At 37.1% G+C, this 14607-nt stretch overlaps 2 pseudogenes; both read right to left on the reverse strand.

Annotated features, from left to right (window-relative positions):
- Positions 1–1174: 1174 nt before the first annotated feature.
- On the reverse strand, positions 1175–5507 carry LOC114045826 (annotated as a pseudogene).
- Positions 5508–8118: 2611 nt separating this feature from the next.
- On the reverse strand, positions 8119–8764 carry LOC114045678 (annotated as a pseudogene).
- Between the last annotated feature and the right edge of the window lie 5843 nt (positions 8765–14607).

The following is a 14607-nucleotide window of genomic DNA, read 5'->3' on the forward strand; positions in this document are numbered from 1 at the left end:
ATATTAATATTTCTTTAAGAAATCAGCATGTGTGATAATCCAAATACTTATAAACCTTTTAGATATACATTTTTAAAATAATATTATTATTTTAGCTATTTTTATTAAGAATTTAAACTCAAAAATCAATAGAAGTTGAAAGCTATAAACACAGGAGAATTCCAACAAATGTTCAATGCTACTTTAACATCTATTTGACCACCTACAAAACCAAATAGTAGCCCCTTTTATTTCATTCCCCCCCCATTGGAACATGTTTTTGATGATAAAAGCTGAAATAAAATCATTTGCGGAGCAGAAAAAAAAATCTAAATTTACTTTCATTTTCCCACAAAAGAACTGTTTATTCATCCATTTCTATCTACTCCATATCATGAGTCCCATTATTTTAACACAGATTAATTTTGTATGAGACAAAGAAAAGGAAACTTTTCTTAATATAATACAATATTATGGCCAATGCAAAAAAATGCATCATGTTTAAAATAAGGCACATTAAAAATACTCTGTAAGCATAACTAAATTAGATTTAATTGTTTTGTGCAGAGATAAGGCTTACAATGCAAGAATTTTAAGTCATTTTAGGTTGTTTCATTAATTCTAAACACACTGTTACTGGTAATTTCCTCAAGAATTCATAGAAATTTTTACAAAGGAATATTTTCTTCCTCTTGGAAGTGGCAATAAGTAACAGCAGTGGAGAAAGGTAATGTTGTTTCAAGCTCTCAAAAATGAATCAGTTATTGTGTAGTAAATACCTCACAGAGGTCAGTGTTTTAAGAAGCTAGACAAAAGAAATATGTTATTTATAAGTCTGCTAAGTCTGGAAGTCTTCAATTTTGAAAATATAATTCTACAAAGAGAAACAAATGGAAAATAAACATACAAATAAATATTAGTGATTTTTTAATTGCCAAACTCTTGCTAGTTTAGAAAGTCAAAATTCTACAAAGTGCCTAAATTTCTATGTATGGTTAAAAAAATAAAAGATATGTATAGAAGAAATAAACATTGTACATTGTATACAGTAGCCCATTTCAGTATCAATAATGTTTTCTAAAGCACAAATAAGAAATACCTTGACAGCTCCACCAATGTACACCATCATAATTCCAAAATTCCACAGTTAATCTGGTCTACATCAACCAGTAATGTGATTTTATGGCTATTTATATTATCTAGAATTAGTATTCCTACTTGAAGAAGACACTGTTGCTAAAAGCACAATGACAATTTCATGTCTGATTTCCCATCAATAGCTTCTTTAAACTCCTGTATGACTTATTGTAACTCATCAAGTTCCACATTTTTCTGACTTTCCTCAGAAGCTGACAACAATGGCTCATTTTTTACGTTTTTGTTCCATTTCAGATTTAGGTTCCACAGACTCTATAGCTTTCTCAACTATTCCAATTTCTTCAGAATTTTCATGACCTGGAGGGGTCTACCCTAAGCCCATTCTAGAAGGAGCAGTTGGTGTTAAGACCACAGAAGCTCAAAATACCTTCTTGCTTGGCAAATGAGTCTTGGCCTTCCCAACTGGGTCAGTCAAGAATATTCCAGCTCCTCTATTTGCATGAGAAGGACTAGAACACACAGAGGAAGAATCTGATGTAGCTTGGGAGAAAACAAATTCTGAACTTTCTGCAGGAGGAATTTCAAAACCCAGTTTTCCAAGCCCTAGCCGCAATTCGAACTTCAAATATGACTACACTTGCATCAGTTTAGTGACTGGTTCCATTATATTCAATGGAGAAGGGCATGGCAAGTTATCAGCTCTTCTTCCATACATTCCCATGAGGATTGGAGAATGATAAGGTGAAGTGATATGCAAAGTATGAAGCTATTCTTTCAGACCAAGTAAATGTTCTTCCAGCTCCAGTTCTAGTTCCTGAAGTTCTATTCTGACTGAATTCCTCAAATTCTGAAGTTGATCAACTTCATATCTTGCTTCTTCAGTCATATGAAGGTAAACCATGGTTTGCTGATGTAAACCCATCATTAATGTTTTGAACAAATTCAGACTTCACCTCTACTTGTACTTCCTGAAAATTATTTTCATAAAGAGCTAGAATAGATGATCTCTCAGTAGCATATGGGGAAGAAACAAGATCATATCCTCTCATCACTGGATACTGAGAAAAATTCTGCAGTTTCTATATCATGTAATACTCTCTGTAACTGCATTTCAATGGCAGAAGGAGGATTCACAGAACATGAATGATAAGAATAGTTACTAGATTTGTGTGAGTATGGACAACCCAAAGAGGGGGGCTATGCCACAACAGAAGACACCTGACATGTTTGGAACACTAAGCACTAAGTGTTCTCATGTGTTCATATAGAGGCCTTTTTTGCCAGTTAGAATGGACAGAATGAAATGAACAGGTGGACTGTATATTGGTACAAGTCCTACTATGGTTTAATTCATCCATCAACTTGTTGATCTCACACTGTGAAGTTTATTTTGTCCAGATGGAGAGATGAAGAGTGTAGATTCAACTAGAGAATGGCTATCTTGTTCAATTGCCTCATTTTCTAATTCTTGTTCCTTTTCAGGCATACATTTAAAGGTGAAGAAAGGAGGTCTACATCTAGCATCTTTTCCTGGAGACAACTGGATATGTATAGAAGACACAACCATTACAGGACTCAGTAACTTAGGGGTAGGTAAAGACTGAGATCTTCTTAGGGGATACCCAGACTTTGCATATAGGTACTTTTGTTTTTAACAAATTTTGGATTTGTCAGGCTATGCCATACTCTGCAATCAGAGAGATTAGAGACTTTCATTTGAGCTCTTTGTAAAGCTACATTAATTCTATCAATTGAAGAAGGGGAGCCAACTGTTTTTTTTTTCAGAACTCTGATGACCATATTTGCCCTCAATAGAAGTCAATGATTTAAGAACATGATGTGGTGAATATTGGGTAAATTCAGAGTCATCACTTTTATCGACATCACTTTCAGCACTTGGGACCCACAGTAAGGCAAGTGTCACTCTTGGAGGTAAATCATCTTCACTTTCAGTAACAAGACCTCCTTGACTAGGGGCAACATGTTTACTTCCTTTACTCTGTACATTCTCACATATCAGGGTATTCTGATTATCTAAAGTTCTCTTTTCAACAGCCTTTGCTTTCTTCTCTTTTCCTTCTCAGAGATGTATGATTCTTCCTCAGAGTCATTAAAGAAAGGCTTGTCTTTTGTGGGTGGTGTTATAAGGTCTTCACCAAGTGATGTAATTATTGTCTCACTGTCATAGCTATCAGCTCTGCTTCCCATAACTTGCAAAGGTTCTTGAACCTGAAGGTGATTATGTGAAAGGCAATCTGTAGAAGAATCTTCAACAAAATCAGTGGTATCAGAATGCCGACTTGCAGTACACAATAGCTGATCTCATTTTAATTTGGTAAGACCCAACTGGCAAGTAGCTGAAACATGTGAAGCTTCTCCCTCTGTATTTTGAACCTCTTCCATCTCAAATGTGATATTATTATGTTCTTTATGGATGAGTTTGGTATTGGTTCACATGGTTCTTTATCTGATGTGCATATTTCTACATTTTTTTTCAGCTCACTGCTGCTTTCTATCTCATTACTGCTGGACATATTGAAGTCATTACTGAAATCAGAGTCTATAATACCATATTTTTCTCCTTGTCTAATTTCACAATTTTGGGATTCCATATGTTGAACATCTTCAATTCCTTAGCTTAAATTACTATTTACTTTCTGTTAAGTAAATTTAAGTAAATTTCTGTTAAGTACATACTATTTACTTAACAGAAAGTCTTTCGATGTTAACACTGCCCATAATGTTTGTTGGATTACCAGATACCTCTTCTTTCACTGTGGACAACAAAGGTGAAATATCTTTCTTTTTTTTTTAGATTTTGGGGTGATTTTGATCATTTTTAAAGCCATTTTATTCAATCCATGGAACACTTGAAATTTTCCCTTTTTCATTAGTTGGGGATGGGGTAATTTCTTTTTCTAGCTGATTCCCACATAAGTTCAGTTTGGGTAGTGTTTTCAATAAGTGACTTGCAGTGTTACTTTGAGTTAAATGTGGAAGGGCAAGTCTCCTTGTTAGAGATCACAGAAAACCTACTACCAATTCTCTGCAACCAGAGAGTTGAGAATATAAAGAATGAAAAACACTGGCCACAGTAGTAAGCACTTTAATTTGATGAAAAAGGCTTGTTAAAACAAAATTTGGGTTTTCCACTTCAATCAGTTGAATTTAAGCACTTAAAACTACTTTAATATCAATCCCTCTTGGAAATGATGATGAATTTAAAAAAAAATTGATGGAATTTTAGAAGCAATACTAGTTTGTCTCTTCCAAATCCAAGACTGTAAAGAATTTCTTTAGGATCTTCTTCATAAAGTTCCATCATTTCTGAAATACCTGATACTGTTCCACTATTTTTTCCAGAACCAGTAGAATTCACATGAAGTCTTCTTTCCTTAGCCAAGACACCACAGGGCATCATCTTTATGTAGTTGGTTAGCCTCAGCTCCCAAAGACAGGTCATTTTCAAAACTTCCTCCTTTTTCACAAGCACACCCATGAGTGTAATATTACTCTGCTCATCTAGTGATGCTCCCAAAGGTGTTTGACAATCTTTGAGCCATATAGCAATCTTTTTATTTGGAACTTTTCCTCTTTCTGCAGCTATAGGTAGCTTCTCTACAGCAAGGTCTGGGTTGTCCTTCTGCTTGGCTTCTGTGGAGAGCTTCTCTGTCTCCAATGCCTGCCAGCAGTCCTAGCACTTTGCCTAGGTCTTCCTCTTTGACTCTCTACCTGCCACTCTAGCACTTCCTCCTCCCACCCTGACACTGCTACCACTGCTACCATCCCCCACAATGTGCCTGGGGCTCCAGGTGCTCAGGCTGAGAACCCCACTCCTCTGCAATGCACCTGGCAAAGACAGCCTAGCAGAGGAGCCCTGGCCCTGCTGTTATCCCAAGGCCAGGAGGAGGTAGAGAAAGAGAGAGAGAGAGAGAGAAGAGGAGGAAGAGGAGGAGGAGCAGTGACAAAGAACTGGGAAGGGAGAGAAGGAAAGAGGAAGGAGTGGGGGGAGGGAGGGGGGAAAGGTAGGGCCAGGAGAAGTTTCATATGAAGCCAGAACAGGCTATAGTGTCATCATAGTAACTTTCTATGTTCAAGTTCTTTTTCTAATATTTGCTTATTTTCCTAGCCTATTTCTTGATTTTAAATTTTATGTTATAGCTGGATTCTGCACCTGAGGTAGAAGGGCACTGCCCAAAGCTTCAGGTCTTTGTGCAACTATTTTCAGTGCTAGTTCTTAGGGGTCTGTAAGTTTTTGTTTCTTCTAAGGTGGCATGGTCTAAGGAGAGGTGTATTTATTATTCTCCTGGCCTGTTCTCTGGTTTGTAAGTCACTATAAACATTCTTTTCCATCCTGGAACACCTTGTGACCTGGGTCTCTGCTTCCCTGCATCCACAAGTTCTTGTGTGGTAGTGCTCCTCCTTGCCATGGGACTGACCCAGGTATATGAGCTGAATCTGAGTATGGGCAAAGCAACAGAGTCCTGCCTCAGTGCTAGCAAAAGTGACCCTTTTTATCTCCTTCTGATTTTAGGGAATTATTTATTTTTTTTTGGAGGGGAATCCATGAGAGCTCATTAGAGCTCTTCCTTCTTGGCTCTGCCCCACCCCTCAATGATTTTCAAAAGAATAATTTCAGTAGCATAATTGGAATCATGCCAGTGTTTCTGGATATAAAGGAATGAGAAGAAAGTCAATTGAATTTGGTCATTATGACCATGTTAGATAGTAAAATTAAAGAGAGAGAAATTGTATTTAAATTAAAAAATATAACAGAGTCAATCAGATATTTTTTAAAGAAGGTTATGCTAAGACTGTGTGGAGTTGTTTCTTAATGGATAATTAGTTTGGAGAATGAGCTATGGAGAACAAACAGATAAGTGTGTCTGTGAAGTGTAAGAGGACACAAGAAAGGATGTCCAGTGCCTATAATTTGAGTTAATTTTGAAAAGAAAGCATGCTAACTCCCACCTGTTCTCTCAAATTTAGAAGAAAGAATTGTAAGGATAGAATAATGTTGAAGTCAATATGGTATTTTAGAAAAGAGCCTACTCTCAATTTTCTCTGTAAAGTCAAAATCAAATATATCTGGTAATGGTTAAGTTTTTGAGTTGTTAAACTGGTATAATGGGAAAAACAGAGAGAAAATTCAATAGTGGAGATGGCCAAGGACCAGACAAAGAGATGTTTAAATGAAGGTCATGTAGCAAAGAGGGTAATTATTAATCCTGGACATTAAAATTAATATACTCATTGTTCTCCCTGCCCCACCTACACTATAAAATATAAGTTTCCTGGGGACAGGGATTATTTCACCTTTTCTCTTTCAGCTAGCACAGTTCCTAACATATAGAAAATATTTAATTAATCCTTATTGATTGATTGATATTTGGATTTGTTACTTATATCTAAGGGAATTCATTTTAAATGTTTGAATATTATAAATATGACAAAGCCCAAGCAGTCTGAGTTTCCTCTTTACTTCCCTAACTTTAATGATATAAATATCAAGTTTTTACCCCTTTGTAAATAAGTAAAAATGGAATTTTCCTAGTTATTCTATGTGCCACTGATTTTATTTATATTTTACAATATGCACCTACCTCCTGAAGTGGTAAAAAATCTCTCATGACTAGATTCTCTTCAAGTTTTGTTTTTATTTACAAACAAAGCATAATTGAAATGCTTTAGAAATCAACCAGTCACGATTTAACAATGGATTTTTCTTTATCAGGCAAAAACAGAAATAAAACAATTAACACAAATACTCTCCTAAGGTTCAACTCTTCCTTCCAGATGTTGTAAATCAACTTTTGCTCATTGGGTTTTATAGGAATTCATTTCTATCCATGTTATTCAGTGTAGTCAAATTTAAAGTTTGTACATAAAATAAAATAACATATGAATCTTTGAATTTATTTTTTTCCAGTTTGAACATTTATTAAATGCTTTTCCTATACAGAGAATCAATGCTAGACACCAGGGAAAGTAAAGGATTTAGAAAAAAAATAGTTTATAGTTTGGCACTTGTAAGAGTATAAATATAATAGCAATTCTGTAAAACAGGTGAATAAGTTTTGATCTAGTTACAACTTGGAAATAAACAGGAGAGGTAGTCCTTGGCCTGTGCCCTATCTCCACCTCTTATACTTCTAATAGGAGACCATATTTAAATTCTTTGACAATTCAATTCTAATAATAATAATAGCTTGCATTTATATAGCATATATTTATATAGCATCTACTATGTGCCAGATGCTTTATGAATATTCTCATTTGATCCTAACAACAACCCTGGGAGGTTGGTATTGTCACCATTTTACAGTTGGGGAAGCAGCTTGACAAAAGTTAAATGACTTGACCAAGGTCACACTAAGGGTCTGAGGCCAGATTTGAACTCAGATCTTCCTGATTCTAGGACCAGCACTCTATCCACCTTACCACCTAGCTACTTGGGAGCCTTAGAGTAAACAGGGAACCATGTTTACTAGCTAAAATTTCTAAGGGTAAGAGAAATCCACAAAAAATATTGGGGGATAAGGGGAATTTATCATTGTAAAAGCAGAATTTAAGAGATTATTAAGCTTTCATTTTATAAGACACCAAACCTCAGTGAGATAAGAGCTACTAGAACCCATGTCTTTTGACATATATTTAATTAAGCCTCCTTTCTCTTAAGAAGCTTATCACCTTTACCCATCTCCTTTGATTTAAATTCCCATCTTTAGAGTCATAGATGGTTTGGCATTGTCCCCAGAAGGCCACAGTTAAAATACAGGTAAAACTGGAAGAATTTGCTTAACCTCCCATTTTCACAGTAGAACAACTTGGTTTCTTGGATTTGTCCACGGGTTGAGAGTAAGGAAATAGCCACCAGCTAGGTTTCAGTGGAGATGAAGCATGCAGTCCTTGGCTTAGGCCTATAAGGCAGAAGTAGGTAAGAACCTTTATTTTGCCCTTACTGGGGCACTGATACTGTTTTTTGCTTAGGGAAAATTATTTTTATATACCTGCAGTCAAAAAGAAAATTTCCAAGTTATGTCAGTCACACTTTGGGTTCTTAGCTTCACAACGGAGATGGAGGAAGAAAATGTACTTTGCATTGTATTCTGCTGTGGCCAAACAGTGGGCAAATTCCTTGTCACATTGGCACATCATCTCTTGGCACTTGTTCAGGTTGGTACCACATTCCACCCTCTGGTCTCTGCATTCCCAATTATAGCATTCCATCTTGGGGCTACAACCAGCCTCCTCAACCTTGCTGTAATAGCAGTCATGTTTTTGGCATCACCAGTCAGTTTTGTCCGGAGGCCAATCAGTTCCTCCAATGCCACAGGAGCAGCCATAGATCATATAAGCCAGTGCTGAGGGGCTTGTAGTGCAACTGCCAGCTCCTGCCAGCTCCAAGAATCTCCTCCGATGCACATGGGATTTCCCCAAAATATAATGAAAGTGTCTTTGCTTGTGTCCAACCTCTGTGTATCCTTTTATTCTCAGTGAAGAGGAAGTAAAAATGGGGCAGCTAGGTGGCGCAGTGCATAGATCACCGGCCCTGCATTCAGGAGGACCTAAGTTCAAATCTGGCTTTGGACACATGACACTTACTAGCTGTGTGACCCTGGGCAAGTCACTCAACCTCATTGTCAGTTGTGAAGAGCAGTAGTAGCAGCAGGGGTACAGGTTCCATCTTGTCTGAGCTGCAGGTGTAAGCCCCATTCTGGATAGCTGACCCCTTGAATTTAATTTAAACTATAATAAATAAGGGGATGCAGGAATAAAAAATGACTCCTAAGTGGCAAATCCATGTGCCTTAGATCAAATTACGTTTTGACTTAGGAAATTTCACACTAGCAGAGGCTATGTTCAGAAATCCATTACCCTTGTCCTTGAGGGAAAAGTGGCATATTCATTTTTTCTTTCCTAGTGTCCTAATAAACATATCAAATTACTTTCCAATATGTTTTGACAGGCAAAAAAGCCATTATGTTCTTTAGCTACATTAAAGTATATACATCTTACAGGAATGAGATGAGAGTACCATGGTCTTTTGCAACTTTGTAGTAATGTACTTAGTTCTGGAAACCTAATTCTACAAATGCTTTTGAGAAGTGGAGATTGTTTTGGAGGACATTTGGGGAGAAATCAGAATGGTAAAGAGTCTCAAATCTATATCATATGAAGACTGGCTGGAAGAAACATGGATGTTTAACTCAGAACAGGGGTGACAAGATAAATGTAATTGCTATCTTCAAGTACTTCAAAGACTAGCATGCAAAATGGAGTAGCATTGATTTGAAGAGGATGGATTGTCTAATGACAAGAAAGTTTTATTCTTCTAAATTACTCTGTAACTGATAAGTTGACATTATTCATCAGTAGCTTGTCTCAACTACACTCAATGCTTGTCTTGGGAATATAAGATGATACTTCATCCCACTCATTATTTTCACTTTTTCTCATTTTCATCCTAGTCATATATATCTATTTCATACTCTGCATTAAAAATTAAGTGGGGGTGGTGGATGAAGTTGGGTGGTGGAGCCAAGATGGTGAAGAGAAGCCAGGAAGTTGCCTGAGCTCTCCCCAGTTTCCCTCAGAAACAACAAATGGGATTCTGGAGTGACAGAAACCACAAAAAGACAGTTAAATAATTTTCCAAGTTTAGTTAATGTAGAAGGACTTCAGGAAAGGTCTGTCTCCACTTGGGTAAGTTGGCACATCTCAGTACAGATGGTGCTGGGTAAGCCAGCAGGAGGCTCTTAGCCTCAGCACAGATCAGAAACAGAGTCCTGTGGCTCAGCAGATCAGGTTTGAAGCTCCAGCCACATTGCAGAAAGCAAATTATAAGTGCCAGAGCAAAAAAAATAGAGGTGTAACTAGGCCAGGCCACCCCAAGTGCAGTGGGCAAGCCCCAAGCACCTGAGGCCCCAGTGTATAAACCAGTGACCAGACCCTTGACACCCAGCATAAGAAACTGGGTATAGTATCCCCTGTGCTAGAGGAGAAGAGTTCTACTTTAAAAGTCATGGAATAGGCTGAAAAATGAGTAAGAAACAGAAAAGAGTACTGAGCATAGAAAGCTATTTTAGCGACAGGGAAGATCAAAACACAAACTCAGAAGAGGACAACAATGTCAAAATGCATATATGTGAAGCTTTAAAGGGGAATATTAAATTGTCTCAAGCTCAAAAAGTCCTCCTAGAAGGGCTGAAAAAGAATTTTAACAATGAAGTAAAAGAAGTAGATGAAAAATTGGGGAAAGAAATGAGAATTGTGCAGGAGAATTATGGGAAAAGGGTCAACAACTTGCAAAGGAAGCACAAAAATTTACAGAAAAAAAACTCCTTAAAAAACAGAATTGGCCAAAGGGAAAAAAAATTCACTGGGGAGGGGAAGAAACTCCTTTAAAAGTAGAATTGAACAGAGCAGAGCTAAGATGCTGGAGTGAAAGCAGGGACTTGCCTGAGTTCTCCCCTAAACCTCATCAAATAGCTCTAAAAAGAGACTCTAAGCAAATTCTAGAGTGCCAGAACCCATAAAGAGACAGAATGAAGCAGATTTACAGCCTAAGACATCCTGGAAGGTCAACAGGAAAATTCTGTAGCACTGGCCTAAGATAAGAGCATCCAGTATACTGGGCACAGCAAAGACCCAGCCTAAGCAAAGCCAGAGCAAGCTACAGGGGACAGAATCACCAGCAGTAGTATGGTTTCTAGTCTTCTCAGCCTACATATGCCAAAGACAAATTAAAAGGTCAGCAGGAGGGGTCTGTTGGAACTGGGTGAAAAAAGAAGCATAGTTCAGCATAGAGCTGCATGGTGAGGAATACAGCCCCTACACCAGCAAACCAGGAATAGGCCTTGGAAGTGACTGAATCATTGGCAGTAGTAGTGGCAGCAGCAGCAGTGGCCACTCCTGGAGCTATTAGCTGACAGACTGAATGTTTGAAAGTCACCTATTTAGACTTCCAGGAGCCAAGATGGCAGAGTAAGCAGTAAGTAGCTCTCACCCTTTATTATGGACCCTGAAAAACCCAGAGAATATTGCCGCAGGAAAAATCCTGAAATAGTAGAGTCAGCAGAAAGACTAGAAACAGTAATCTTTTAGCTCATAAAGGTTAGGGGGATTAATGGGAAAAGTCTCTCTTGCTGTGGCTGAAGGGGACCAATACCGGAAGGGAGGCATCCCAGCAAGCCAGTGGCATGCCCCACCTCAGCAAACCAGTAACAAGGCCCCTAGCACCCCATCACAAGAAGCCTGGGACAGTGCCCCCTGTGCCCCAGAAGAAAAGATCAACTTTAAATGCCAGAAAAAAGGCAAACAACACGAGCAAAAAGCAACATAGAAAAACAATGACCATAGAGAAGTATCTTGGTGACAAGAAAGATAAAAAACAAATTCAGTAGAGGACAACATTGTCAATATACCCACATCTGAAACTTCAGAGGGAAATATTAACTGGTCCCAAGCTCAAAAAGCCTTCTTGGAAGAGCTCAAGAAGGATTTTAAAAATCAAATAAAAGAGGTAGAAGAAAAATTGGGAAAAGAAATGAGAGGTATGCAAGAGAGAGTCAACAGCTTGGAAAAGGAAGGACAAAAATTAACTGTAGATAACAAGTCCTTAAAAAGTAGAATTGGCCAAATAGAAAAGGAATTACAAAAGCTAACTGAAGAAAACAATTCATTGAAAATTAGAATTGGGCAATTGGAAGCTAATGACTCTATGAGACATCAAAAATCACCCAAATAAAATCAAAAGAATGAAAAAAATGAAGAAAATATAAAATACCTCATTGGAAAAACAACTGACCTGGAAAATAGATCCAGTAGAGATAACTTAAGAATTATTGGTCTACCTTAAAGCCATGATGAACAAAAGAACCTGTATAGCATCTTTCAGGAGACCATCAAGGAAAATTGTCCTGATGCACTAGAACAAAAGGGTAAAATAATCATTAAAAGAACCCACAGAGGCAGCTAGGTGGTGCAGTGGATGGAGCAGCGGCCCTGGATTCAGGAGGACCTGAGTTCAAATCAGGCCTCAGACACCTAACACTTACTAGCTGTGTGACCCTGGGCAAGTCACTTAACCCTATTGCTGAGCCAAAAAAAAAATAAAAAAGAACCCACAGATCACCTCCTGAAAGAGAGCCCGAATTGAAAACATCAAAGAATATTAGAGCCAAATTCCAGAATTATCAGGTCAGGGAGAAAATACTGCAAGCAGCCAGAAAGAAACCCTTCAAATATATTGGAACCACAGTCAGAATTATGCAGGACTTTTTGGCTTCAACATTAAAAGATCAGAGGGCTTGGACTATGATATGCTGTAATAGAAAGGAGCTTGGATTAAAACGAAGGATCAACTACTCAGCAAAATTGAGCATAATCTTTCAGGGAAGGAGATGGACATTCAAGGAAATAGGGGAACTTCCAGACTTTCCTGATGAAAAGACCAGAGCTCAATGGAAAATTTAATCTTCAAATATAAGACTTAATAGAGGCATAAAAACATAAACAGGAAAGGGGGAAAAACACGTTAATCAATAAGGATAAACTTTTTACATCCCCACATGGGAAGATGATACTTACAACTCTTGAGAACTGTGTCTTTATTATGACATTTAGAAGTTGACTTCGATGTGATGATAAAAAAAAATCTAATGAAGTGGTGAAAAGGAACTGTAATGGGAGAAGATGAAAGGAGGAGGCAGAAAATGATAAATTATACCTCACATGAAGAGGCACAAAGACATTTCAGTAAAAGGGAAGAAGGGAGGGAGATGAGCATTGTTTGAACTTTACTTTCATCAAATTTGGCTCAAGGAGAGAATAACATACTCAGGTATAGAAATTTAACTTGCCATATAGGTAGTAGGATGGAAAAGGGGAAAGAAAAGGGAAGGGGGCTGATAGAAGAGAGGGAAAACTGAGGGAGGCAGTGGTCAGAAGCAAAACATTAGTGAGGCAGGAAAGGGAGAAAAAGAGAAAGCAAAGCATAAATGAGGGTGAGGAGAATGTGATGGAGAGAAAGACACAGATAGTAATCATAACTGTCAATGTGAATGGGATGAACTCTCCCATAAAACAGAAGTGGATAGCAGAATAGATTAAAAACCATGATCATACAATATGCTGTTTACAAGAAACACATTTCACACAGGGATACACACAAGGCAAAGTTAAAAGGCTGGAGCAGAACACATTATGTTTCAGCTGAAGTTAAAAAAAAAAAAGCAGGGGTAGCAGTCCTGATCTCAGACAAAACAAAAGTAAAAACAAAAAGTATTAGAAGAGATAAGGAAGGAAGCTACATCTTGCTAGAAGGCACCATAGACAATGAAGTAATATCATTATTAAACATATGCACCAAGTGGTATAGCATCCAAATTCTTAGAGGAGGAGTTCAGGGTGTTACAGGAAGAAATAGACAGCAAAACTATACTAGTGGGGGACCTCAACCTCCCCATCTCTGAACTAGATACATCTAACCACAAAATAAACAAGAAAGAATTTAAGGAGGGGAATAGAACTTTAGAAAAGTTAAGTATGGTAGACCTCTGGAGAAAATTGAATGGGGATAGAAAAGAATATTTTTTTTTATCAGTGGTACACAGCACATACATAAAAATTGACCAAGCACTAGGGCATAAAAACTTCACAATCCAATGCAGAAAGGCAGAAATATTAAATACATCCTTTTCAGATCATGATGCAATAAAAATTTTGTATAATAAAGGGCCTTGGAAAGGTAGACTAAAAATTAATTGGAAACTAGATAATATAACCCTAAAGAATGAGTGGGTTAAACAACAAATCACAGAAACAATCAATAACTTTATCTAAGAGAATGACAAAATGAAATAACATACCAAAAGTTATGGAATGCAGCCAAAGTAGTTCTTAGGAGAAATTTTATATCTCTAAATGTCTACATGAATAAAGCATAGAAAGAGGAGATCAATGAATTAGGCATGCAACTAAAAAAGCTAGAAAAAGAACAAATTAAAAATCCCCAATTAAATACAAAATTATAAATCCTGAAACTCAAAGGAGAGATTAATTAAATTGGAAGTAAGAAAAATATTGAGCTTATGAATAAAACTAATGGCAGATTTTATTTTTTCACTTTAATATTTTATTTTATTTACATGTAAAATAATTTTTAACATTCATTTTCATATGATTCTGAGTTCAAAATTGTTTTTCCCTCCTTCCCCTCGGCTCTCCTTCCCAAAGATGGCAAGGAATCTGATATAAGTTATATGTGTACAATCATGTTAAACATATTTCCATATTTCCATATTGTGAAAAAAAATCAGAACAAAGAGGAAAATCCAAATGAAAAGGAAAAATAGTGAAAATAATATGCTTCAATCTGCATTCAGATTCTATAGTTCTTTCTCTGGATGTAGACAACATTTTACATTATGAGTTTTGCAATTGTCTAAGATCAGTGTATTGCTGAGAAGAGCTAAGTCTATCAAAGTCGATCATCACACAATCTTGCTTTACCATGTACAATGTTCT

This window comes from Vombatus ursinus, unplaced genomic scaffold (genome assembly GCF_900497805.2).
Source record: "Vombatus ursinus unplaced genomic scaffold, bare-nosed wombat genome assembly UNPS02014779.1, whole genome shotgun sequence".
Lineage (NCBI taxonomy): Eukaryota > Metazoa > Chordata > Mammalia > Diprotodontia > Vombatidae > Vombatus > Vombatus ursinus.